This window comes from Pleurodeles waltl, chromosome 9, assembly GCF_031143425.1.
Source record: "Pleurodeles waltl isolate 20211129_DDA chromosome 9, aPleWal1.hap1.20221129, whole genome shotgun sequence".
In the NCBI taxonomy this organism is placed as follows: domain Eukaryota; kingdom Metazoa; phylum Chordata; class Amphibia; order Caudata; family Salamandridae; genus Pleurodeles; species Pleurodeles waltl.
The window spans coordinates 50,891,277-50,917,894 of record NC_090448.1 but is presented as its reverse complement, the minus strand read 5'-3'; the positions used below and the strand labels follow the sequence as shown (position 1 = coordinate 50,917,894).

Sequence of the window (26,618 nt, the reverse complement as noted above, 5' to 3'; positions counted from 1 at the left end):
CTGAGCTTGGGAGGGGTCCTGTTTGACTTGGAGAGCCCCTCACTTTCCCTTTCGAAAACAGACTTTATCGTAGCCACGAGATGTAGAAATAAAAATACTGAACACACTGCCTCTTCTGGACAAACTGGAAGTGTAAGCAGTTTTAAACTGATCGCACGCGTGAGAAGGCAATGCTACGGTAGCCTGCCACAACCATAAATGTAAAAATCAATGCAGAAGGAACCCCACCCCTCCAACCTCAAAGTACTAAACATCTTGACTTCAAGTTGATGAAACAAGGCAGCAGCAGCTTAGGTGCAACCTTCAGCACAACTTCTCTATGGCACTGAATGACTTAGTGTGCCCTAAACCTTCACCCATCCCTTGGTTGAGGCTTGGCACGTTGTTCATTCACATGCCGACGGCTCAGTCAGTACGGTTATGCAGGGGTGGCTCCTCCTCTATGGCGGAGGAGCATCGCCCCTGCCCCCTACCCCACCCCCCGCATGCAGCAGCACATTTTTTACAGTAAAAACCTAATAAACTGCAAAAGGGGCGGGGCCACGGGCGTGACAGGGACTGGAGTGCACAGCACTCCCCCCCCCAGTGCGCATGTATGTTTGGTCGGCCAAACATACATGTGTAGTAGGCTCTGTCCAACCCAGCAACACAGTGCGGGATTGGAGATAGCAGGCAAAGGCTCCTACTGCCTCAGAGCGCCCAACCAGGGCACTCTGTCCAATCCTACCGCTGCTTTCATGCTGTCGCAGCACCAGCACATTTTTATTTACAAATTAAGCAGTGCCTTGAAGCCTACAAATAGCATGGGTCCATGCACAGACAAAACAGACAAACACTTAATGCCACTGCAACGTCACAACATGATAGGCAAAGATTTAAGGTTGAAGGTACTGAATCAATATCCAGTGGGTCACATGAGCAGCCATGTTCTTTAATAAGACGTGACATTTAACGTAAAGACAACATAAACAGACTTAAGTGTAGACACCTCATTCGGGAGCGCGACCCGGGGTAGGAACAACTTCCGACGGCTGGCCGTGACAATCGTGTTATATGGACCAGGCCCACGGTCTGCGTGATCCCATGAAGCCCTGTCTCTAATTGGGAGGGGCGACGGATAGGATTGACATACTGGGTCCAATTGGACTTATGTAAGTGACTGACGATACTAATTTCCCTGCTTTCGCTTGTCAGCATTTATAGGCAATAGCACTTTGAGTTTGTATGTGGAGAAGCATTATTATATTAGGTCCTGAGGAAGCGTCATAGGATCCTTTGTGGACCGGACATACGCGAAACATGTCGACCTGATTTTTGAGGGGGGTCTTGTAGTTCCTGACTACCCATTTCGTGTGAGAATGGTCAAACATTACATTGACCTAACTCTCCCGGTAATTGTTTTAATCTTGGCCCGCTCCCTGCACTAATAAAGATAAATCTCAGAGAGTTTTTGAGCCAATTTTACCCTTTGTTTTTTCTCGCTCTCCTTCCTTTTCTTTCCTCCCGACTCATCTGCGGGACAGTGTGGCATCATCGAAAAAGAACTCCGGCAAAGAGCCCCCCGAAAGGGTGGTGCCCGTCAGACATTGCAGCGCCAGTCTGACGAGGAGCTGGTCCGATGATGAAGCATGACACCCATTTGGGGGTGTGAGGACTCTTGCTCCTATTGAATAGGACTCCCTAGCGCTCTCCCTGTTTGGTTGTTTGTTTTTCCTGTCCTTTAGGAACAGTGCATTTCATTATTAGTTAAGTGTAGACACCTACAACTCATCACAAATACTTCCGCCTACAAAATACTGATATGAACCTACTTCTTACATCCAACTGTTCGCTAAATATGTTCAGATTGGACACGGACTAATAATTTAATACAATACAGCGGATAGGTGCGTTTTGAGCAGGTTGAAACTTTTGCAGTTGGGGTGGTTGGGTCAATGTTCGCAGTTTGTATTTTAGAAGTCTGGAACTATCAAATAGCTTCCTTTTTTTTTTTTTTAAACATGGTTATCTGGGCTCTCTTTCACCACATCTCCTGAGTCCGCTTCTTGAAAACAGGGTCTTCCCCAGAAAAGGCTTTGCCAATTCCGAAAATCTTCCTCCTCAAGCCACATATTAGAGCCAAGATTTTCGGCCCCCTTATTAAACAAAAAAATAAGTCACTGCTTCCAAGCCTCAGGGATGAAGGCAGCACTCCAGAAGCAAAGGGAATTCCAGTTCCACCCTGAAACTGGCTCGAAATCCAGCAGAGGTGTTCCAAGCTGGCACCCGGTGCCACCTTGCTGCGTCGTGCCAAGGCATTCGTATCAGCGAAGGCACACTTGCTCTCAGCAGTTCAATCTGCAGCTTTCTTCGGGCTCTTCATCTGCTCCTGAATATGCAAGAGGATAAATGTTTATGGTGTTTACTCTACTCTGCTTTGTCTCAACAAACTCTCTACGAAACGACAAATACAGCTGTGCGCCGGGCGCCAGCGACAACCCGCTCAGGCAGCACCGCGGCGCAGCGAGCGCCTTCCCTGGCGTCGATAAATAATTACGCTGACAATTAGCTCATTAACATCAAACCACCTCGTTAGCGATTCTTAAATGAAGCACTTCCTGGCGGGTGAGAGGAGCTCAATCCATAGTTAAGTTTGCCAAGGACTGTGGTGCGTACTTGAACTCATGGTTGGTGAGGCGACATCCGCTAGGCCTCTCCACCACAAGTCCACCAACCACACGGGTTTGTGTTTTTACTTGGTGCCAGGGCAGTGAAGGCAACTTAAGGGATGGGTCCACTGTTCATTCTTTCAGCAGTCCAGGATTGGTTGGTGTTGTTCATGCCATTGCCGGCCATCAAGCTATACATACAAGATGAACTAGAATAGACCAGCATGGTCATCATGAGAACCTATCATGGGTCCCACAAGCTTCCATCCCTCAGTCAAACAACACAACAAGAGCTTTACCCGTTAAACCACCAACCAACACCTGTCCATGCAAGAAGGTAGTCCTAATCCTCCAAGAATGGGGTAGGCCCCACTAACAGTGTCACCACGGGTATCTCATGGCAGACATGCTGCCCCACACTTTTTGGGTCAGATAGCCAGCCATCAGACTAGCCTTTCCTGCAGGCCACCTTCAATCATCTCCAAGGAACACACTCCAAGAGGGGACCACTTTCTAGAACACGTTAAAGTTTATTCAGTGTTTCTGGGCGCACGACATATGGAATAAAGGACCAGACTCATGGGTCCAACTGCACCGGTGCACACTGAATGAGGGAGTAGAGGGCGGCTCGGATATGGATGAGAGAATAACCGCTCTAACACCAACAGAAGTGTGGTACCCAGAAGAAGCCACGCTGATCCTCGAAGACGACGACTGACTCAGGCTTGAATGTAGGGGGTTCCTCTGACTACACAGCTTTACTTAGAGGCCTGAAACACATCCTGATGGAGGGAGGAGGTGGGGAACCAGTCCACATTACAGAACTTGAGTGCGCTAGTGGTGCGGTCGGTATTACAAGTCTACAACACACCAGTTATGTCGACAAATCTGTACAGCCTTTAGCTTGGCCTTGCACCACTGTTGAAGTTCCAAAAACTTCACACCCTGGTTTCCAAAATTCCATTATAAAAACTGTAGCTTGTTTATGTAGGACCATCAGTATTGTGGGTGTGGTTAATATTTTGCAAACATGTTTGGTCGTCAGCCTGGCCTGATGGTTAGTGTTGTTTAAGGTGTAGCTGGATGACCATTAAAAAATATATGTATTTGTTCGACTCCAAACACTCTGTAGTGGTAGGAGAGCATCAGAAGTCGACAGATTACATAAAAGGGATGCTCTGATGAAGTCCATATGGGGAAAGACTGGAGCAAAGAAAGAGTGGAGCCAAGAAAAAAGGCCAATTTCTGTTTTTGAAAGTTCTTGCTGTTCTTGGCCAGTGGACGGAACAAGACTGGATGCCGGTGAAGTGTGGAGTGGCGGAGCTGCCAGGACCTGCCACAACTATTCAAAAACACCACCAACAACTTCGAAACCGGGCACTGATGTCTCCGTAGAAACTGTACACCGATGAGCCATGCAAGACCACATGCAGGACCTCCTGGTCCGTCTTGTACAATGCTTAAGATTGGTCTTCGAGACACATGAAGGTCTCAACCACAGGGTAGCCGGCCATGTGATCAATGACGCAACCTATGGTACTTATAGGAACAACCGGAGAATGAAAGGGGACAGAGCCTTTGCTGCAGGTCCGAAATGATGTCCCCACTCTACATGCATGTGGAAATGGAACATGCAACCCTGTATATGTAGGTGCAGGAAGAAGAAGAAAGAAAGTCGAGCCCCCTCTTCCTGTAGGACTATTGTAAGAAAAAAAGACCCAATTTTCCTGTAGATGGAGACAGGGGAAGGTGAGAGAACCCGCCCTACGCACCACCTGTAGGTGCATGTGGACAAGGAACGAGGGTACTGCCCACATGGTGGTGCACAAAAATTGAAGAGGGGCTGTTCAAACCATTTGGGTAAATAAAGGAGGACTATTGCTACCTGTTGGCGTTGGCACACAAGGACGTTGGATCCCAGACTACCGAAGCAAAGAAGGATGGAGAAACCTACACCTCATGAGCATGTAAGGCTGAGATGGAACAAAGATGCCAAACCACCACCTGTAGGTGGAATAAAGATCCCACTCCTCTACCTGCAGGAGGTGAGGAAAGGAGGACCATGTCTACCTGTAGATGTGAGGGATGATGGAAAGACAATCCACCCCCATCGCTACAAGCAGACTGACCACAACTGGGTTCTACAACTGCATCTATATTGCCCACATCCGCATGGAAACAAAAGGAAAGTGAGTGCACTGAGTCAACTCAATGAAGAGGCTCGCTGAGAGCCCCAATGAAGGCTGCTTGAAGACACACCAACTCCAAAGCCTACCCACAACCGACCGGGCAAAAGGAAGGAGGCGAAATCAAAACAAGACTTGTTCAATTCTAAGCGGCAGGTAATTGAATTCTGAATCCAGCGGGGAAACCGTGATTACTGCCCTGAACAGGGAGCGGACGATGCATTAGAAGAAAGACTCCGGGAGCCATGACAGAGCGACAAGGGCTCCCTGGGACACGCAGTCTGAGGCTGCATCTCATTGACTCCCCATCTAGCCCGATTTAACTCCACAGTGATGGAGGTCAGCGGCAAAATGGATGATTAACAACACTCAGCTTCATTAACATCGACTAGGAATTCACTCCTTCACATTACTAACTCACAAGAAATCCTAAAACAAATTTTCATCTGAGCACTATACCCCCAACATACTCCTTCAGCAATTGCAGAGTTAAACATACCAGGTATGTGATCACTCCCACTAGGGAATGCAATAATGTCCATTCCTAAATTTTGATTACCCGCATAATGAAGGAGATTTCCACCTTGGATCTTCTCCACATTGCAATGAATTTGCGATTTCAGAAGTAAGCTCAGGAAAGGCAGGGGACAACCCCAAACTGCACTGGACACCTTTTGGCCACTTTGCAAACTCAAAGGCCAAATGATGGACAGACTAGATCGTTTTGCCAGATATTCTGTTTGCCTGCTTCAAGAAACCACAATATCTTACGAAAACAAAAACAAACAAATGTGGTCTCTTCCAGAGAATTACAGCTCTTTAAGCACAATACAATTAAACACAGATACAAAATGTTTTCAAGTAAGTAAAACTCGCGCCCTTTCATACTCTCAATGCAACATTTGCAATCAACTTATTTATGAGACAACTCTGCATGATGAAGGCGCGAGTTTTAGTTACCTTAGGGCGCGAGTTTTAGTTACTTGAAAGAACTCCAACTTTAAGTGCTGAATTTTTATGGTTTTGTACCAGTAAATTCAGAACCTAACAATAACGTTTCTGTCACCTTTGTTTTTTTTTTCAGTGAATATATAGATTTATGAACAACCGCTCACCTGCAGGCTGCTATTTTCATATTTTGGTAATTAGTGCTTAGATATTGAATGGAACGAGTCAACTTCTCAGGGCCGACACATACAGGAATCAAGACATTTAATTCTAAACTCGACTGAGCAATCAGCGTAATCCTGGTTCTCTGGAAAAGTAGAGCATAAGTGCTGCACATCCCTCCTGGGACCCCTGGTGAGCAGAGCTAAGGGGCCGCAGAATGTTCATGGGTCGTAGACACCTTTACAGATGTTCAAAGAACCAGAACTCACTCAGAGAATCTCCCTTTAGCGCTAAGAAGCCAGGATGACTGCAACCATGCCTGGAATTTGAACATTAGAGGTTACAGGCCAACTGTCTCACGTTTGTCCTAATTCTTACAACTCCATTCACATTCAGCACTTTAATGTTGTGTGCACCAAAGACCCCCATTTCCTCAGATAAAGAAGCCTGCCTACCTACCTACCATTATTTCCAGAACCTCTTACGCCTACAAGTCAAACATCACAATACCTGGAACAGAAAGTTTCATTTTCACTTGAACCCAAGAAGGGAAACGCCCTTGATCGCCATCTAAGGCAAAAATGTATCCAGACCAATTGTCACAAAAGAACCTTCAACCCCACTGGGTTTAGCTACCCCATTTGACAATGCCCCAACGCATCTCCCACCATCCCCTATATTAGCTGTTGTCCTATCTACAAGTATGAGCAATTTATGAATTATACAGGAAACCGGTAACCACCAAGTCCCTACATCAACAATCAATCATGAAATGGACTCTTTGAGGAAGGACCAAAGATGACCCAATGAGGACGTCCTGGATCATCCCTCCAACATATTACTTGTTGGCCGCGACTGAAAAAACCCCAACAACTACTGGCCCAAAGCAGTACATCAAGACCATTCCTTCGTGGTCCCCTCTGCAATGAAGCTCAACTCCTTACACGTCCTCCAATCCTCCGAGGCCCAGTAATCCCACACTGGCTCCGCTCCAAGTCAGATCCAGACTCTGCAACTACGTGCTTTCCACCGTCGCCATGCCCGACTGGCAAGAGACCACCATCCCCGTCTCCGGCACATATTGACTCAGCGAGCTAATGATGCCGCAGGGACGGAGGCCTCCTTGGAAGGCTGATGTCAGTGTTGAATGCTTTCCAATGCATAGCAAACACATCAGACCAGCTCGCGGCCACGATGAAGTGCCCCCGGACAGACATTTCAATCTCTTTGGTAAACACGGCTACTCTCTGGAAGTCCCTTTTCAAGAGTCATTGGAGGACAGCGGCAGCTGCCTGCGACGGATGCCAAACAATGGCTTATATAAAGAAATCCAAGAACGCGGTGTGCGCCATAGGGCTGTGAACCCCCATTGGGGCTTGTATGAACTAATGCCTCTCTACAGTGGGAGGGGTGGGGCTTGCTGATTGGAAGGATAGAAATAGAGTCAAATTAATTCATGGCCGGGGGAATAATCTCTGCACTGGCCATTTAGAAAACCCTCCAAGCCCCTTAGTAATAAATTAGACCACATTATTTGTTTCTGGAAATTGTTTGGGAATCTGTTTCCATTGCACACAAAAAAAAGCTATGAGTTACAAAAATGCAAAGGTTAAAATAGGAAGAAAGCATTGGTATGTCCCCAATACATTGAACAGAACATAGCAGGTTGGTCAACATAACCAGCCAAAGCAAATATAAAGACTTTGGTGAATCAAGAATTGGGTGGTGGGGGGCAAACCACCCTCCACACCTCAAGAACCCCATTTGGGTGACCACACAAGGTCAAAGAAAAGCCCTAGATAGATGGATGGAGACACCTACCCCCTTCCTCCACCCAGTCCCACGTACTCCAAATGGCACATGTGAGAAGCCTGGAAAACTCAAGGAAGCAACAAAGCTTTTTGGGAATAAAACAACCGGCCAGCCCCCACACACACACACAGAAAAACTGTTTGCAAATAATACATCTTCTACAACCATAACTGCAATGTTTACACGCATAAACCTGGAAAGATGCTCCCCATAGCATCTACCCAACACATCAAAATAGTGATACCACCAAGACTACTAGGCTAATCACAAACTCTGAGCTTAACACACTATGCACCGAACTTAAGGATTTGGGAAGGTAGGAAACTGGTAATATGGGATCTTTGATTCCACATTACCTCTTGTGAAGGGTGTCTCATGGGGTGTGGGTGGGTTCTAACAGACTACAGAATCCTAACCTTGAGCAACAATAGCCCACAAGCTGACCTGTGAGTTGCTGGCTTCAGCCCACTCATAATTGCCACTATACGAAGTATCTACCTGGACAGGGCCAAACTGAAGCACAGCCTTCCCCGCCCCGGCATGGCCTGTGTACACTGCTCTGCATTCTGGAATAACGTTCTATCTGAACAAATACACCATTTCATTCTCCTATTGATCACCTCGCGCCTGGGCTGGACTGGGAACCCAAAGCTGCCCTGGCAATTTTATCAGACCAGCCCCCGCACGGAGGCTGGAATCGAGAGTGATTGGATTTTGCAGACTTGCTGTTTTTAGGTCGAGCGCGCAAGTGCTTTGACCTGTTGCAGGTATTGTGGTCTTTTGACCACATCCACTGCACACCCATCACTTTCAGTCGTTCCTGGGCTTGCTTTTCAAAAACCTTTTGATTGGAAAATGCTTTACGTTTGTCCCGCACCCGGGCTATTTTGTCACCGCCTTGAAAACTGCCTCTGTTACATCAATGATTGCACGATCTCCGATACTTCTGACTGCAAATGAACTACTTTTTGTTTTTGTCTCTCTCCTTGGCACTCCTGCTCATGGCGGCCGTGGCGCTTTGATTTGGTTCAAATGTGTCAACTGTTTTACTTTTCATTTTCAATTTAAGTGGCAAGAAAAGTGCTAATAGCTCTAATTCGCAAACACAAGAACCATTGCATTACAAATGCTTGTTGATCCTGGGGGCTGATATTGCAGCACCCTTGCAAAACCATCCCCCAGTAGCAAAACCGGACCCCCACCCTTTCAGCCTACGGGGGAAACGCCGAATGCACGGTACAGCCAGTACCCAGATGGTGGCAGCCCACACACCTGCTAGCCTTGTTATGTTAAGAAGTCCTTGATATAGCACAAACGACTCGCCTCCAAAGGGGCATCTTGCCGGTGTATTGGCAAAGAGATGGAATAGCCACTCACCAGTAAAGGATGTTTGAAAGGCAAGCCCATGAACAAGTGATAGTGATGGGCGTGGTTAAAACCCCAGATAGATACCAACACGTCAGAAATGCAGTGCTTTGTGCTGCTATGCTCTACCAAAAAAGGTTTACATTCTATATAAAACTCTGAAAGGGGTCAGTTTCTTTTTCAGTCCTATTTGGAAATTAAAAACAATTTAAATCAGGGGTCCCGAGTCCCCCTCCCCAAACCCCATCTCCTCAAAGAAACACACACTGGGTTTCAGAGTCCTCTTTTTCATCTGTTTTCTGGTACTTGTAATCTTGTTTTTCCAAATACAATAAAAGACTACATGTCCCAGAACGCAAAGGAAACTGGACTGAAAGTTGCTTACGTGTGAGGCGAGGCAACTTGAGATCTTTTTTCCCTTGGCTAATAAGTGTTTTGAAACGGAGCAGCATGCACATCCTCTGAAATGATAGTCTGTTTCACCTTTTATTTGAAATCTTTTTATAAGCGTGTGGCAGTGGCAGTCTAGTCCTATGTTGGGGAGTGCCTTGTAGCCCTCCGGCGTCCCTGATCAGACCATTTACTCCTTTTAGGACTATGGCCGTCCCAGTTTTTGGTTCTGAAAATTTAGTCACACTACTCTAGTGATGTCAAACTTCGAGTGGAAAGAGGCAGGCTTGAGGACAACAGAGCTGGCCGGCCAAACACACATGCGCAGTGTGCTCTCTCCAGCCCGGCACTGTGTTGTCGGGCTGGAGAGAGCAGGCACAGGCTTCTAGTCTGCCTGGGAGCGCCCTGGCTGGGCACTCCCAGCCAATCCTGACATGGCTGTGAGCAGCATCAGGATTGGGCACAGGGCAGGCGGGGAGCCTGTGCCTGCAGGAGAGGAGTGGCATGGGCAAAGGTAAGTTCTTTTCTGTTAAATGTACTTCATTTAATGTCTATTCCCCCACCCCACCCCCACGTAGGCCGCCGCTCCCTGTGACTGGAAGTAAGAAGCCTGTAATACATATTTGTAAGTACATGTGATATCAATGTGAATTTTAAGATATCAGAGAATCCTCATCGCCGATTTCTTAGACTACCCCTTCCCACACCCGCCCCTTTAAAACTGTTTCTTCTGATATAGTGTCCCAAGGTGACACAAACTAGAAAAGGCGACGTGATGCTAACAGGAAGCAGTTTAAAATCATCCATTGTCGACTTGTTTCAAAGAAGCTTAGCACATCTGGACAAAAATCGCATCACTGTACTCAACCTTGACTGCAGATGTTAACATGGGTTAGGCCTCGCCCAGATCAGCAATGTGAGGACCAGGTGGGCAGGCTCGCCCTGTTGGCTCTAACCTAGCACCAGTTTTCATGTTCCTCACTGCCAGGTCTCAAATACTTGTTTTTGACATCTGCACATGAAGGTAACTTAAAAAGGCCATCTCACCAATTTCAAGCCCTAATAAAAATTACAAAAAAATATGCACTGTCAAAAACTGGAAATACAGTTATATTTTGCAGCCCAAAATGTTAAGAGGGTAAAATATGGCCAACCTCACTGCTTAACAATTGCTCACAAATGAGCTAAAATCTGAATTCAAACTGTACAAAAAAACTAGAAGAAACCCCGCTGGCAGGGACTCTCAAATGGTTAATGCACATATTTTTGGTACCAAGCTACTGGTGCGTGTCTGCACTATTGCGTTTTTTTTGGGGATTCGGTATTTGTGTTCTAGCGATTTATCTTATTTTTTGGACTTGGAACATCTGGAAAGCAGAAGTGGAAAGATCTATCGCGACAGCATGCATAAGAAACAGCCCTCGAGGCACCTGGGCCAGAAGAAACACGGTTGTGGGGCAGAACCGAAAACCACAGGACTGGAAAACTGAGGCCGCCACAGTGGCCCCGGAGTCTAGCAACGCACGGCCGGGCTCAGCAGCTAAAAGGAACGCTGTCCTCACCCGAGGTTCACTGCCAGGCCCCTTCTACGCAAGTTGAGTTTATTTTCTCATTTCTTTGAAGCCGCGTTGTTGCGCTCAGGCCTGCAGTGGCGCGCGTCTCGGAGGAGCAGCACGCGGCCTTCGGAGCGCTACAAAACTGCAATAGCAGGCAGGACCGGCTGACATAACCCCGAGGCGTTTCCTGAAAATGCCACTGGACGCGGAATATAAGATGTGAGCTTTGATTATCACCAAAGACCTTCAACTAAGAGTGAGTGGCTTAAAATAGCCAGATTCACTAGACACGCAGCGCACACGTGAAAAAAATATATATCAGGACGAAAAGTAGGAGACTAATTACACAATTATGCAGTCTCAGTGCTGTCTGGTTTTTAAAATAACTGCTCTCTACGAGAATCACCCATGAGCCAGGATAGGCCTCGCTTGTTAAAGTTATAAACACGTCTATCCAGGTGGCTGGACTTCTGAATTTTCACACCTAGCGCAAGGGTCGTGATCTGCGTGGCTGAATGCGTCCTAGCTGGCGCTTTCACGTAATAGTGAGCTGGTTCACTATCTCACACAATGCTGTCCTGACGCAGGATTGCAAATGATGGTGCCATCTCACAAACGCAGTCTGGGCTCAGGATGTCCAATAAGGGGCCAGGTGTGTCAGCTCGTGAGTTCACGCAACGGTGCATCAATTCACGCCAACGCATGTAGATCCTGGTTTCACATAAAGGTGTCCGGCTTATGGTTTCACAAAACGGCACCCTAGTTCAGCGCTTCCCAAACTTTTTAGAACCACAACACTTTTTAGAACGACATAATTTTGCGCTCCACCAAGCTTCAATGAGCATGAGCCGGGCGATTGTTTTTATTTTAACAAAATCATGGTGTGGTAGGGCACTGACATTTCTACAGCACATTTTCCATTAAAAAGACCAATACATTTGCACAGGCAAACAGTTTTACCGATAAAACTATATAGCACATGATAATACGTGTAAACTGTTTTTTTTAGTAAATATTTATAATTTGTGCATCAACCAAGTAAATCATTTTGATTTGCTTTGAACCTTTTAAATTATTTTTCATCACACTTCAGAATTACCAAAAAAAGTACTTCATTTTTGCTTTCCTAATTGCTGAACGTACACAGTTCATTTACAGGTATTTACCTTTTGTTGCACGTTAGTAAAAAAAAAAAAAAGAAGAACATCCTACATCTTCTACTTTCACACTTAGTACATCCCGGCACGATTATCATATAATTCACTTTACTTTTTGTTTCTCCGACAGCAAAGTGAGAGGAATCTGTAAACGGCAATCCCCATGTTAAAAAATAAGCTTCAATTTGTCAGAAGACATAGGCTGACATTTGACCTCTGCTCGAGTGGGCAAATGTGACAAGATACATACAGAATTTGAAGGCATTTTTATTTATTGTTTGGACTTGAAGGAATCACCAAATCAGGAGCTATTCCTAACCGCCTGGATCAGGCTACCTGGAATATACACAGGTCTCACTAAGCTTGCTTCCTCCAGATTGACCTGAAAAGGCTCTTGCGTGTCGAGCCAGGCTAGGCCCACTTTCTTTTCCAGTCTAGGACAAACTGAAGAGCATCCAACCTAGCTCCACAGACTGAAAACCTGCAACATGTCCAGTAACTCATCAGCACCTTCGCCTAAGGATGAGTTAGTGAAATCCAGGTCCTGCCACCCCCCCCAGGTCACTGGCGCTAGCCTTGACGGAACCACGGGCAAGCAGTAGAGGAAACTGATCAGCTGATGAGCCACGATATCATATTGACCAATGAGAGCGATCATCCAGGTTGGCAGGCTCAACAACAACAAAAAACTTGTCACTCAAGCGTAGCGACCAAGCGAAGTGGGTGATGCTTCGTGAACTTTCATCTCAGCCCTTGCACCCACCACCTCGTAAAAGATACCTCCCCGACACTAACCTGAAAGTCTGCTTCAATAAACTAGGCCTCAACCTTCTGCGAAAGTTGACTGAAGTTAAAAATCAGGGAGCCGCGTCTAACCACAGCACTTCTGGTATTCAAAGTCATGGAAAGCATAAAAAATGTGCACCAACTCTGAACTTCTAGATGCTTCCTGCGCCAAAAGGATCTTCAGGAAAAGTGTGGCAGTTTTGTCTTTACAGAGTTAGGGGTGATGGCTTACAATCATTTGGGAATTTCCCATAATGCTGTCAGGGACCAGGAGCTGGCCAGTCCGAACTGGAATGCATCTGATAATTTCTACCACACAACTACCTTCTAGTTCTGTCTGAAAACAGACAAAATGCCAAGAATAGAACCTACAGTTTTTCCCAAGTCTAATAATGTTGTCAAAGAAAACAAAAAAACATGAAATTGCATTAAAAATATATTGCTGCACTACAAATAAAGGGTTGAGTTTCCGCAAATGTGAGCTATAGTTTATGATGGTTAACTTGCTAGGCCTGTCAGTGGTTATATGCATAGGACCAAGTATGCTGCAGTGTCGCCAAGATTTAAATAAATATTTTTTGGGGTGACAACCATGCATTTTGTTTTTAGCCATGAAAATCTTCAGATATCCTTCTTGAAGCAATGGCAGGAATCCTAGCAATGCTTGAAAACGTTTGCCTCAACTGTGGTGTGCGCACATGATCTGTAGGCGTTGGGAGATCATACCTGGAGAAAGTAGCGTAAATCACCATATACCACCGCTGCTCCATGTTCTTCCCTGATTTTTTTATTCGGACGTGGTTTCCATACATGTCCACCCTCACAGATCGCCTTTACACTATGTAGGACTTAGCCAATGGAATTCTTTTTGATAAAATTGAAACCGAATTTTTTTTTTACATATATATTGTGAAACTATGGTAGCGTACCAGGGTCCAATTTGGACCAATGGGAAAGCGGTAAGTACTCCAGATTGGCTGCTTTGCCACATCATTTGTTCCATGGAAAACAACAACGATACAGAGGCACAAAACATCTGGATTTTTTGACGACGAGAACTTGTCGGTGGCGCAGTGCCCTAAAAATGCCAAGATGGTAGCGCTCCCAGCTTGCCCAACAGGACAGACGGAGCGTGTGGAATGTCTTTGATCGGTTTAGACTACCTGGAGCCAAGATGTTCAGTTGCTCAGCAGTCGAAAAAGAACCGCTAAACATCTTCCAGGGCCGCGGCCAAGTGCAACCGCCTTCCCTTGGCTCCATAGGCCATGGAATTGGACAGGTTGCGTCTATGTCTTCCAACAGTTAGGGATGGTAAGAATCATGTTTGCTGCCTTGTTAGAATAATACTGAACCAGACACAAAATAGGGAATAGAGAAATTGTTACTCAGTGCAGATATCTCAACTGTGTACACCTACAGAAGACCTGTGAGAAAAATATATCTTAGAGTAAGTATTGAGGGGCTTGTGGGTTGGGTGGTAGGTGGTGAAGAACAAATTAAGACCATAACAAACGAACCGAGGTGGTGAACAATGAACTAAAGGAGATGGGAGGTTGCAAAAAGAGAGACGGAGCTAGGGTGATGAAGAATTAGACCTCAAAGGAGAGGGGGTTAAAGAAAACGGAGAAAAAGGGGGGGGAATAAATGCAGCTAGGGAGGGACTATCAGTTTACTGAGTATGTGGGACGGAGACAGAACACAGAAAAGTAGTGCGAGTGGACTTAAGGAGTAGAAGAAATGGGGAGGGGAGAAACGAGCAGAGTGGGGGGGCGAGGAAATTGGTAACTGGAAATGGAAAAGATGGAAAAACAAACCAGGAGATAAATGACACAGGAGAAGAAAGTTAAAACAGGAAACAAAGTAGTGAGAGAGACAAGAGCAGATAATCAGTGCGAAGGAAGAGAAAGCAGGATATTAGGAGGAGGAGAACAATCCGAGACGGTAGTGTTAAGACTTGGTATTTCTAGGTTATGCTTCAGAGGAGGGACAAATACAAGGAAAGGAATATCAATTACTGAATAAACAAGCAAACTAAATAGAAAACAAACATGCATTTGGTCTCGCTTTAGCTCGAGTTTTAAACTCCTAACCAGACTTTTCTTGCCACAAACTGAAAAGTAAAAACAGTTTCACGTAAGCGAGCCGACGGCCACCATAGGTGCTAAGTGACACACAAAAGGAAACAGAAGTTCGCTTGCAGTGAAACGTATCAGCAAAAGTGCAATTATCCATGTAATAGGGTCGATGTTATTCAAATCGCTTGATTACTGCCCAGCGAGATCACACTGCCTCCGAAATAAAAAGAAAAAAGTAGTCCAGAAACCATACAGAAAACATGGAGCCTCGTTTGTTTTCAGTAGTTGGCCGGTGCGTTTGAGGAGGGCTAAACACTGGAAAAGGCATGCCTTTCACTAATTAAATCAAGCGAATTTTAAAAGGCAAGCCCACAAACCAACCAAACTGATGGGCGTGATTAAAAGTCCATAGAGCGATTACACCAGGGACAGAGCGCTTTGCGCGCTCCACCCTAAAAACCAACCAATGACAAGCACTCGACCCTAAAAACCAACCAATGACAATCAAAGGGCTGACATAAAAGTATAGGCATTGTCCACAAAATGTCTTTTGACAACACAAGCTAAAGCGGTATTTAGGTGAGATCTAAAAACAATGAGGGCAGGAGGGAACAAAAGGAAGAAAGGATGGAACCAAAAGGGAGTAGGGAGAGGAAGGGGAGGGCAAAAGAAGCTGAAGGTGGGCAGGATGAGACAATAACAAGGAGTAGGGTGAACCTTGAGGTCAGAGGTAACCAGGACTACAGAGAAAAGATGGAGGGTGAACTTGGGGAAGAGTGGATTGAGATTGCAGAAGAAGTGGAAAGATGAGGTGAAAGACTGAGGAATAAAGGACATACAGGGAAGAGGTGAAAGAACAAAGGGTCGGGGGAGACACAAGAGGAAGGAATCTAGGGCAGAGCTGGATGCGATGAAGGCTTGAGGAGACGAGGGGTGGACGCATACAAGGTCTACATACAAGTGGGTTAAAGCAGGGAGAAAGTGAATATGGTGCAAGGGAGAGAAGGATGGAGAAACGAAATGCGCAAGGGCAAATAGACTTGGGCAGAATGCAGGGAGGCAAAATAGAACACGTGGCAGAGCCCGGACATGGAAGGAAAATGTTACAGAAACAGTGATAAGAAAAGATTTGATACAGAAAACAATGGTAGGAAAAAAACTGGAGACAAACAGCAAAGGGGAACAAAATGAGGAGAAAAAGAGGGGGCGTGTGATGGAGATTAAAGGGGTGGGAGGCAGGATGCATGGAACTAGGGGAGGCTTCGGGCACAATGAAGGCTGCACTCAAGGAGTCGGAGAGACCGGCACCCCGTGCTGTGGCAGGGGGCGCCTGAACCCACAGCCAAACCTTAAAGGGAGGGACGCGAAGAAAATTTACCACAATGCCAGAGGAAGCGGGAGGGGACACACTTGCACGTGATGTCACCTCAGCATTCACGCACTCTTCCTGCCCCATTTGCTGCTAAACAGCTATGAGGGGGTAAGCGGGGGGGGGGGGCAAAGAGTGGATCTACAGAAAGTAAACGGGGTTAAAAGAACTGTTTACGCTCTGTTCCTGCTTTCACGACCCCTTGGACCACGGGTAAGGAGGGCAGTACCAGGGGCACTGAAGACTGTGCCAGGGACAAGGGGCAGATAACCCTTGCTCCCTAGAGTGACCACGGTCCCGGCTTTTCACCAGCTGTCCCGACAGGTTTCAGAAAATGTAGCTTAGGTTCCAGTTTATTACAGAAGGTCGGCTAAAAACGGTAGGAGGGTATTTTGTTTGCTTTCCAAAGCAGAGATAATTAGCAGGTGTTATCAGAAAGCAATTTAATTAACCATTACACTGGTTTTAAAAACTGCATTTTATTTATGTTCTTAGTGCCTCGTCTGTAATTCTTATGCTGGTGAGCTGTCATTCTGTGCGCTTGGTTGAAGTAAAATTGTAGTCCTATTTTTGTGAAATGTCCCAGTTTTTGGCTTTAAGATTCTGGTCACCATATTGATGCTGCCCCCTAGGTGATAAAGTATATACTCAAACACACCCCCCCCCCTCCCAAAAAAAAGGACCCAAGGTATGAGCAGGACCACTCCCACACACCTCCTGCCCGCCATCTCACACATTCCTGAGCACGGCTCCACGCTTTTGCTAATTTCCCTGGGGGGGGGAGGGGGGGGGGGGGGGGGGGGCTCGTCGTGCGACAGCCGCATGTTGATAAATGACAATTAGGAGCAGAAGGCAGTGGGACCTCCCCGCCGAAAGCTCTGCTAATGACGGTCCGGCGGGAAAAGATCTGTCCCAGGAGGCACCATTAGCAGACCCCCCCCTCCCCAGGTGGCATACGGTAGAGACCTCTGGCACACGCACCTGCTTCACCTAGCTCCGCCCCTCAGGTGTGGCAGCATTAAAAATTACAGAATTTGGAGGGTGGGGGCAGTGGGGAGTCAGGGTAAGATAACGGTGTATGAATGAATCAAAGGCTGGCGCGGCTCTGTATTATAACCAATAGAATTGTCCCAGGGTGCGGCCTACAGATTCGTTCAAAATCTGCATGGCGGTCTCGTGCCCTGTGAAAACCCTTCAACTGCAGGCCTGGCGTTTTAGCTATCAGAACCGTGCATTCTGGGACATGAAGTTCACTCTTGCAATGGAACACAAGTCAGACCACGAAACCCTTCGCCAGCTAAGAAGCCAGGACTGGTGAAAGCGTGGCACATGCTATGGGTGTCTTGATTGACACCTCTGAAAGTGGGGCAGTGACGGCCAAGTCCGGGCCAAGCCAAAGGAGTGACTGACCAATCCCAAACAGGCAATAGCACAAACTGTCCACATTATTTAATGTGCCTTGCAATCTCATATTTCTAGCAGTATTACATGTCAACACTCCCCAAGTTTAATGGGCAGTGTACCCATTCCGACCTGGGCAGTGGGGGTGCTGCACTTCAACCACAGGGACTTGGGCAGCAGGACCCCCACTGTCCCAGGACACCACGTGAGCCCAGCACCCACAAAAACCTAGATAGCATGTTCTGCCAAACCCAGGCCTTGGCGGAAGGGCAGCCTGGTCCAATGCTCTAGTGCGGCCTTACATCCAAGGAGACCTGCGCAGTGGGGACAGCCCTGCCCCTACTCAGACCTAGGGGGACATGGACGTAGGGCCTACACCCACTCAAACCTGGGCTGTGGGCCTTGCATTCATTCGAGGCCCACACAACGTGAACTTACATACAATAGTGGCGCAGAGGGCCTTGTACCCTCTGATACCTGTGCAGTGGGCACTAGGACCTAGGAGAAACTGTGGTAGGCATTGCACAAACTCAAACTTTGCCAGCAGGTTATCCAAGCGAGCTCTCAGCGATCTTACCCACGATACTGGCGCAGAGGACCCTGCAGCCTCTGAGGCCCAGACAGCTGGGCTCTCACCCTTGTACCTACTCAGAACTAGGCAGACATGGGCAGGAGGGCTCTATGGATACTCAGAAATAGGCCGCAGGCCCTGCAGCTATTCAGACCCTGACCGTGGAACCTGCGCGCACAGACAACACTGGCGTAGAGGACCCTTCTCAGACCTGGGCAGTGGAGCTCAGACCTGCACCTTCTCAGATATGGGCAGTGGGTCCTCAGCCTTCTGCCTACTCAGATGTAGGCGAGTGTGTCAGCAGGCCCTAGGTATACTGCGACCGGAGCCGCAGGACCCGCACCTTCTCAGACCTGGGCTGTGGGCCCTTAGCCATGCACCCTCTCTGACCTGGGTAGTGGACCCACCACAGTTCTGCACCATCCCAGACCTGGGCAGTGGGCCCTCAGCCTAGTACCGACTCAGATCTAGGCTAAAGTGGCAGCAGGGTATACTCTGCCCCGAGCCGCGGGTGACGCTCCTTCTCAGACCCGGGCAGTAGGCCCTCTGCCCTGCACCTTCTCAGATCTGGGCAGTGAATCCACCACAGTCCTGCATCACATCAGACCTGGGCAGTGAATCCACCACAGTTCTGCATCACATCAGACCTGGGCAGTGAATCCACCACAGTCCTGCATCACATCAGATCTGGGCAGTGTTCCCACCACAGTCCTGTACCTTCTCAGACCTGGACAGTGGGCCCAGCACAGTCCTGCACCCATATCGCAGGGCAGCCCTTGTTTTAGGAAACCCTACGAGACCCTGGTAGCAGTGCACGGCTAAGCAGCCACGGGGAACTGCTCTCCCTGCCCAAACCCAGGCGAACCGGTTCCCTGGCCCGGCTCAGAAACAACCGGCCTTTCTTCCCCTCTCTTTGTTAGAGTAATCCTGCTGCGGTGGCAAAACTGAAGGGGGGGGGGGGGAGGGGGGGGGAGGAGAGGAGGGAGAGTGGAGGAGAATAGAGGAGGGAGAGTGGAGGAGAATAGATGGGGGTGGTGTATGGGGCCAGAGCAACCGGGAGAAAACGAGGGCGGGATGGACCCGGAAGCAGAGGCGAGTTCATCAAGGGAGTAGGAGCGGACCGGAAGTGAGGGGAGGAAAACATGACCGAGAGGAAACTGCCAACTAAAGGTGGACAAGAGGACAGGGCAGAAGGGGTAAGCGTGGGGGGGGGGGGGAGGGGGCGCAGGAGCAAAATAGAGGAGAATATAGTTAAGAAAAGGGTGAAAATCGGCAGTCCAAGTATGGAAGAGGATAAGGGTAGAAGAACAATAAAAAGGGATTGGGGGAGGGGGGGATTCGGAGATAATGATTGTAAAAGAGGGAGCGAGAGAAGTGAGGTTGAGACACGACTGAAGGTGAAGCACAGCGTACATGAACACAAAAAGTGATTCTAGGAATGAAGACAGGAAAGAAGGACTAACCACGAGACTAATAGGGCGAGGGAACTAAGAAAAAAATAAAAGAAGAATGTCACAGTGAATCGCGCAGAAGGAGCGAAGAGAGAAGCCAAGAAACAAGAAAGGAGGACGCCACAGAGGGAGGAAAGAGCAGGGGAGATTAAGGAACCGGAAGCCGAGGAAGGAACAAAAGCTTGGGAAAGGGGGAGTGGAGAAATGAGTGAAGGCACTAAAGTGTGACAAGGCGCTCGAGGGGCATGGGGGGGGGGGGGGGGGGGGGGGGACATGTGGAGGCCCGAGAAGAGAAAGAATCATGGAAGACGAGAAGAGACGCAAGGTGATGGAAGTTGTGTATGCTGCAAAGATTCAGGTATACAAAGGAGGGGACGGGTGTAAAAGTTGGTGGGGAAATAAAGCAGAGAGTGCAAAGGAAAGGGGGCAGAGGCGAGGCAAAGTGTACAGGAGAAACGAACGTCTGAAAAGGGCAGAGGAGAAAACAAGCATTGGCAAAGCCAAAGGGTTTGGGTTTGATGTGCTATCGCCTGAAAATTGAACCGTGCACAAACGAGGGTATAGCGTATTAAAGCCTAGAAGTTTTGATAATACTGCGGGAAACGTAGTAAGAAACGCACATTGATTTCTGTGTAGAACGTGCATGAGAGCGATAACAATGTGACCGTGTGATAATCGAGCAAATAGTCCCTCGTGCATTCGGCGTAGGCACTTCCTGGAAGATTGATGCACCAAATAGTCGACAGCGAGAAGTGAGGTGATGAACCAACGCCCACCATATGTGTATTTTAAAGAGCTGCTAACAGCAGGCAAGTGCAGAAGAGCCACGTCAGACCTAAAAGGTGAACTGAGAGGTGTGGAGAATGAATGAGCGAAGATTGGCCTGGAAGGCAAGAGAAGAGAGACCCTGTTAGGCAGAAAAAGCGTGGAGAGGGAGGAAAGGCAAGAGAGATCCTGTTAGGCAGAAAAAGCGTGGAGAGGGAGGAAAGGGGGAACATGAGAGTTTGGGGTGCCACTGATTGGAGAAGGGAGAGAACGAGTATCCGCGCAGCAAAGGAAAGTGTAGTGAGGTAATAAAACTCGAGGGGGGCCTTCAAAGTACCTGGAGAGGGCCCCCTCCCACCTGAACCCTGGCAGAGGCCTGCCCTCCGTGCACAGTGTACTGTACTGAGGGGGTCCCCTGGAGCTCGCCCCAACACCCCCCCCCCCCCAATATCTCCCGCTCTCCCCTCCCCCTCGCAAAGCGGGGGCTGCGGAAGCCTTTGTTACGCCACCGTGTGAGACGGGGTTTGAGGGATGGAGAGCAGGGCTCGGTTAAGGCATCTCTCTTCACATCAGCACTGAGGCGGTGGATGTGTGTCCTACCCAGGGCAGCAGCGCAAGATACAGCAGGGCTATACAAGACTGCCCTGACCTCAGGACACCAGTTATTCTAACCAGTCCTAGCTCCATTCTGACACACTGTGTGACATGGGGCGCATGTTTTCGTCTCCGAGCACCAGCATCATATTGACATGCTCACCACTTAGGGGGCGCTCCTACCTTGCCTGCAGCTTGACCATCATCTCCGTTACCACTTACGTCCGCCCTCGGCGTCCAATAGCAGCAGTCCCTTAAACTTGTCACAATTCTCTATCCTATCAAACTCCGAATCAGGCAATGATCAGAGCTATTATAACATAATTCTGCACGAGCCAACATAATATTGCATCGTGAAGGTTACTGCTGTGGCCGTTCTGCAAAATAGAAACCTCTGTATTTCCTGTCCAAGTCACACATTAATTATCTGTTTTGCCAGCATAAGGCACACATTTTGAACCAGCAACATCTGGCCTGTTCATGTTCACAATAGTTATCGTAAGAACCAGCGCTGTTCACGTATGAAAGGGAGAGTACCGGCGCGTCTCAGCAGAGGTGTAGTGTAGTGTAGTACATTCAACGGGGAGGTACCAGGCCTTCCTAATACCATATAGGTACTCTGGCAGATTGAGTACTAGTGCTTCACTACCAAATAAGTACTCTAGCAAAGTGAGTACCAGCACTTCAGTACCAAACAGGTACCCTGGAATAGTGAGTAACAATACTTCAATACTAAATAGGTACTCTGGCATAATCGGTACCGGCTCTGCCTGCATTTGAAAGTGAGAATCCTAGCACTTCTCAGCAGGGTTAAAGTACCTTTGATAGGAGAACTCCCGGCACTTCAGAAGCAAACAGATACTCTCAGCCATTGAGCACGTGCACTTCAATACCAAACAGGTTCTCTGGCATAGTGAGTACCGATACTGCAATACCAGACATGTATTCTAGCACAGTGAGTGCCGGCACTTCAATACCAAACAGGTACCTACACCAGCATAGTGAATACTGGCACTTCAATACAAGACAGTACTACCAATCATGTACTCTGCCATAGTGAGTACTGGCACTTCAATACCAAACAGGTACTCTGGCACAATGGGTATCGGCACTGCTTGCATCTGAAAGTGAGAATCCTAGCACTTCTCAGCGGGGGTGCTGTACCTGTGAGTGGAGAACCCCCGCACTTCAGAAACAAACGGATACTCTCAGCTAGTGAGCCCGTGCACTACCATATGTGCATTTCAATGCATTTCAAGCTTGATTTAGCGCCCACAGACGTGATTACGCAAAGTCAAAGCACTACATACACTTATAGGCAGAAGACAATAAATTTGTGCTCTGGGGTCTGGTTATTACGTTGCTTTGGGCGCCTCAAGGTGTTCGCTGTAACTATTGGCAGGGCCTACCCCAACCTATCATCCTTGTCAACTCCTACGGATGTGCGTTAAGGGCCTGGTCGAGTTCCAGGGTCCTGAATAAGGGACAGCTAGTCTGACTACCGTAGGTAGCTAGAATAACGCTTTGATACAGGCTGGTGTCTTGAGTACGTTTCAATTACAAACAAAAATTAAATATGTAGAAATATTCTGTTTGCACTGCCTGTGAAGGGCGCCAGACTGCATGAACCAGGTATGTTAAATCTTGGATACCTTCCTGGTGTAAATCATAGCTTGCCAGTTGCAAATGTTTTTCGCCTGAAACAGGTGTCACATAGGTTTTTGAAAACTGGACTACATTAATGGAAAGGAAAAAAAAGAAAGGGCACCCTACTGACTTAAAATGCACCACTAACATTAACAAAGGTAGAGGCAAAAAAACAACTGCTATGTGCAAATCACATGGACTACTCTATACTCCACAGCAGTTCATTGCAAGACCAAAGCTCCAACAGCCGAAACAATCTGCAACGGGACAATGGGACTTTGCAATAAGATTAGAGCCTGCTCCAGGCACCCGCCATCCTCTCAGACGTCAGAGGCCTTGGGCGGGCGCGCGCGGCCGCAGAGGGCACGTGCGTTAAGATGCAGCATAAGGTAGGCCGCCTTTTGATTCCATCATTTTCGACCAGAATTGAATTACTTTGAGAGCAAAATCAGATCTGTGAGCCCCAAGCTCCTGGCACGGCCCTTAACGTGTCAGCCAGATGTTACCAGTCTGTCTACAGGCGTCCTGCAGGGTGACGACAAAGGAGGGCAGCGGGTAGAGGGCACAACTGTGCTGGTGGGGGATGTATGGGGTGAGAGGAGGGAGGCAAGGCCAGCAGACAGATGGAAGTGAGGGGAGGAACAGGTGTGGAGGATGGAGAGGGGAAGGAGACTAGCTGTTAGCGGGAAGAGGAGGATAGGAGGAGAGGAGGAGACGTGATGGAATGTTTAGTGGAGAGGAGATACCGAGGTAGGAGGCCCACCAGGCGGCACAGTGGCTGGCTAGCGTGGCAGATGAGGGCACTAAAGATGGGCCAGTTCTAGATCACCAGGCCACATACTGCCCAAACAAAACATGACTTATGTAATGCTTGAATTAACCTCCTCACATTCTAGTCCAGAGCTTTATTTCCTCACAGTAGGCAGAGGACAACTTTATGCAAATCAAGCGTGGTTTTGCTCCAACAGGAACAAGGTAGCACAAACTGCCAGGCAGGTCCCCTCCGAGCGAGAGACTGGTTGCTCTTTTGGTGATCACCATCGGCGAGGTTCTTTTATCCCAAGGGGCAGTGAGCATGGGACCAATGTCTGGGCACACCTGCCACATTTAGGGCAGGGTCAGGACTGATTTGCATATGGCTGGGTCCAAACTGAGGTAGCATGGAGAGCGAAAAAAAATAAAAAAAACAAGAAAAAAAAAACAGATGGATGAAACCCAGATCTGTGACTGGGGTGAATGTTTGATTTGTTCAGCATTCCATCCATCATCTGTTCTTTTTAGATTTAGGGCAGGAGCAGGCCCCAAAAGTGTCGAAGAGTTACCAAGAAGAGAATGCACTCAACCTGCCCAAAACGGCAGCAATTCACCACATGAGCGCAAGAAAGCAGAATAACCACCTTCGTGCCAGAAGCGGGAGAGAAGATCAGTTCAACACCATGATCTGGAAATTATTAACTAAAACTGAAGGGAAAAAAATAAAATAAATGAGTCAATAACTTTTTTTTTTGTTCCAGCGGCCTGCCCCCGGCGCTCCAGATACATGATTGAGATTAGACACAGGCGGCTGCGAGGTGATAAATAGCGCCTTCTCATCGAACGTGTAATCTAACCCGCCTTTAATCCAGGTACGGCACCGAGCCTGTTATTACTGCATCTACACGGAGATTATCTCGCCGATAACTCCGGCGGCGAATTAAGCCAGGTGGCACCATCTAGGAAATGGAACAGGCCTGCAATTAATAACACCCTGGCTCTTTCCAGGAAAGCAAGCATTTCAGCAGATCACCCCTGCCACGACTGGGGGGCGGTGGGACCCACAACCCACTCAGTACAAATAAGGGTTCCTTTTAGGATGCTGTGTTTAGGACACTATTAAACTTAGTAACGAAAACATTTTCGTTTACGTGGATTAAAACGAGGGTATACCGAGTGACGATGTAACAGCCATTTCTGTCACTAAAAGTGGTGTACCGACCTCTGAAGGATAGAACACTGAGCTTGCACCGATTGGATTACAACCTATGACGATGGCTACAGCAAATACACTGATCTAATGCACCATTCAACCGGTTGCAAACACCCCGGAACTCTTCCAAACCAGATTCATGTCCTGGGACATAGAACTAAAAATAGCTATTTTTATTTCACAATTCAAAAGAACCCCCTGCAAAATAAACTCATTTTACAACATGTCGTGTTTTTCATTTTTACTCCAAGTTTTTGTTGTGTAAACCCGGCCTAATCAGACACAAGTCCGCTTTTAAACAACGTGTTACTTTGTTTACAATGATAACCATAGCACAATTACACTTATTTAGGATGCTGACACATTAGTTGTTTATGAGCCTTCACAATTCTTTCGTAGACTAAAAAAAAAAAAAAAGTGTACATACACTTAAGCACATATTGGGCTGCTTTGTGCTGACTCTGGGCTTTTTTGTTTTACTCAAGAAGCTCGGAAAAATGAAGCAACAGAAAAACAAGATTTTCCCATACCTGCTCGACTGCAATATGCGATCCCATCTACACAACTATAGTCGCACTCTGGAAATATTTGATTCCCCTCGAACTCGTGTCATCACCAGCGACTCAAGACGCCAATTTATAGCCACGCAATGACGTCAGAGTTTAGCGTTCCCCCTCTGTGTCATGAAACTGAATCCTAATACAAGTTACACACGGATGACATCATATCAATGATTTCCCAGAATTCCATAGAAAATAAATAAATGCTAATCCATGTCACATGGTGATGACATAATAGGTCACATTTCCTTGTTACTAACTTTTACTGGGAAGAGCCCGAGGGAGGGGAATCCCAGAACACAAGGACCACTGTCGCGTACCAATGACGTCATGAAGTGCACACATGTTCACTGAAAACAAAAGTCCTTTTAAGCACGGATTGCAATACAGGGGGAAAAATACCGAATCGAGCCAAATCTGAGCAGCGGCTGCTATAAATATCTGGTCCTGGAGAAGGCCGTTTGGCTAGCACAAGCCACCTGTTTTCAGAACACGCAGTACTACTGAAGAAAAGGGAATTCGGCAAGTTAAATACCCAAAATACCCCCAAACCTGGGTCTGTACTAATACTTCATGGAAAGTAAACATTGTAGGCTAGCGGACATTTTATAGGCAGTGGAAACAGGTCTCATTTTGACTACGTTGTGTGATCTTGGATATAGATCCACCCACAAGTATCTCAATAGCGCCCAGAAGCGGGCTAATCCCTAGACACAAATTACACTCGTAGAAATATTCTAGAAAGTGGTCGCCAAAGTCATCCACCATCACACCTCTGACATCCTCTCCAGCCCCTCCATGCAAAGAAGGCAGTGAAGGGGGCGAGTGGGACAATCAACTGGAAGAGATGGTGCGAGTTCAGGTGCATCAGCCATGGGGCTCCATGTTCTGTCACGTGCCAACGCTGGCTCTGTCCATTCCTCGCAGTGGTATTGGTAGAGGCGCTGATGCCACTTCCGGCACGAGATACTAACTTCCTGCTGCTTGGGACTTAAAAACATTCATTACGTTTGACCTTCAGTTTAGGAGGAACTGAACATGAGAGCGGAGAAGGCCCGACAGGAAGACTGGCTCTGTTGGTTTGCCTATGCTCTACGGGTAGACTCCACAAGGATGAAAGTATGACCCAGTCCTTTTCAATGCTGGCTGCCTTAAAGCCTCCAATGAATTTAAAAATATGATTCAGCCCAAGCACTTTAGCAGAGTTGC

The 26,618-nt window shown here is 47.5% G+C and overlaps 1 protein-coding gene across 6 annotated transcripts in view; it reads right to left on the bottom strand.

Moving 5' to 3' along the window:
* The window catches only part of PLXNA1 (plexin A1), a 559,827-nt gene that overhangs the window by 463,332 nt on the left and 69,877 nt on the right, over window positions 1-26,618 (bottom strand). The gene's annotated exons all lie outside the window — the stretch shown is intronic.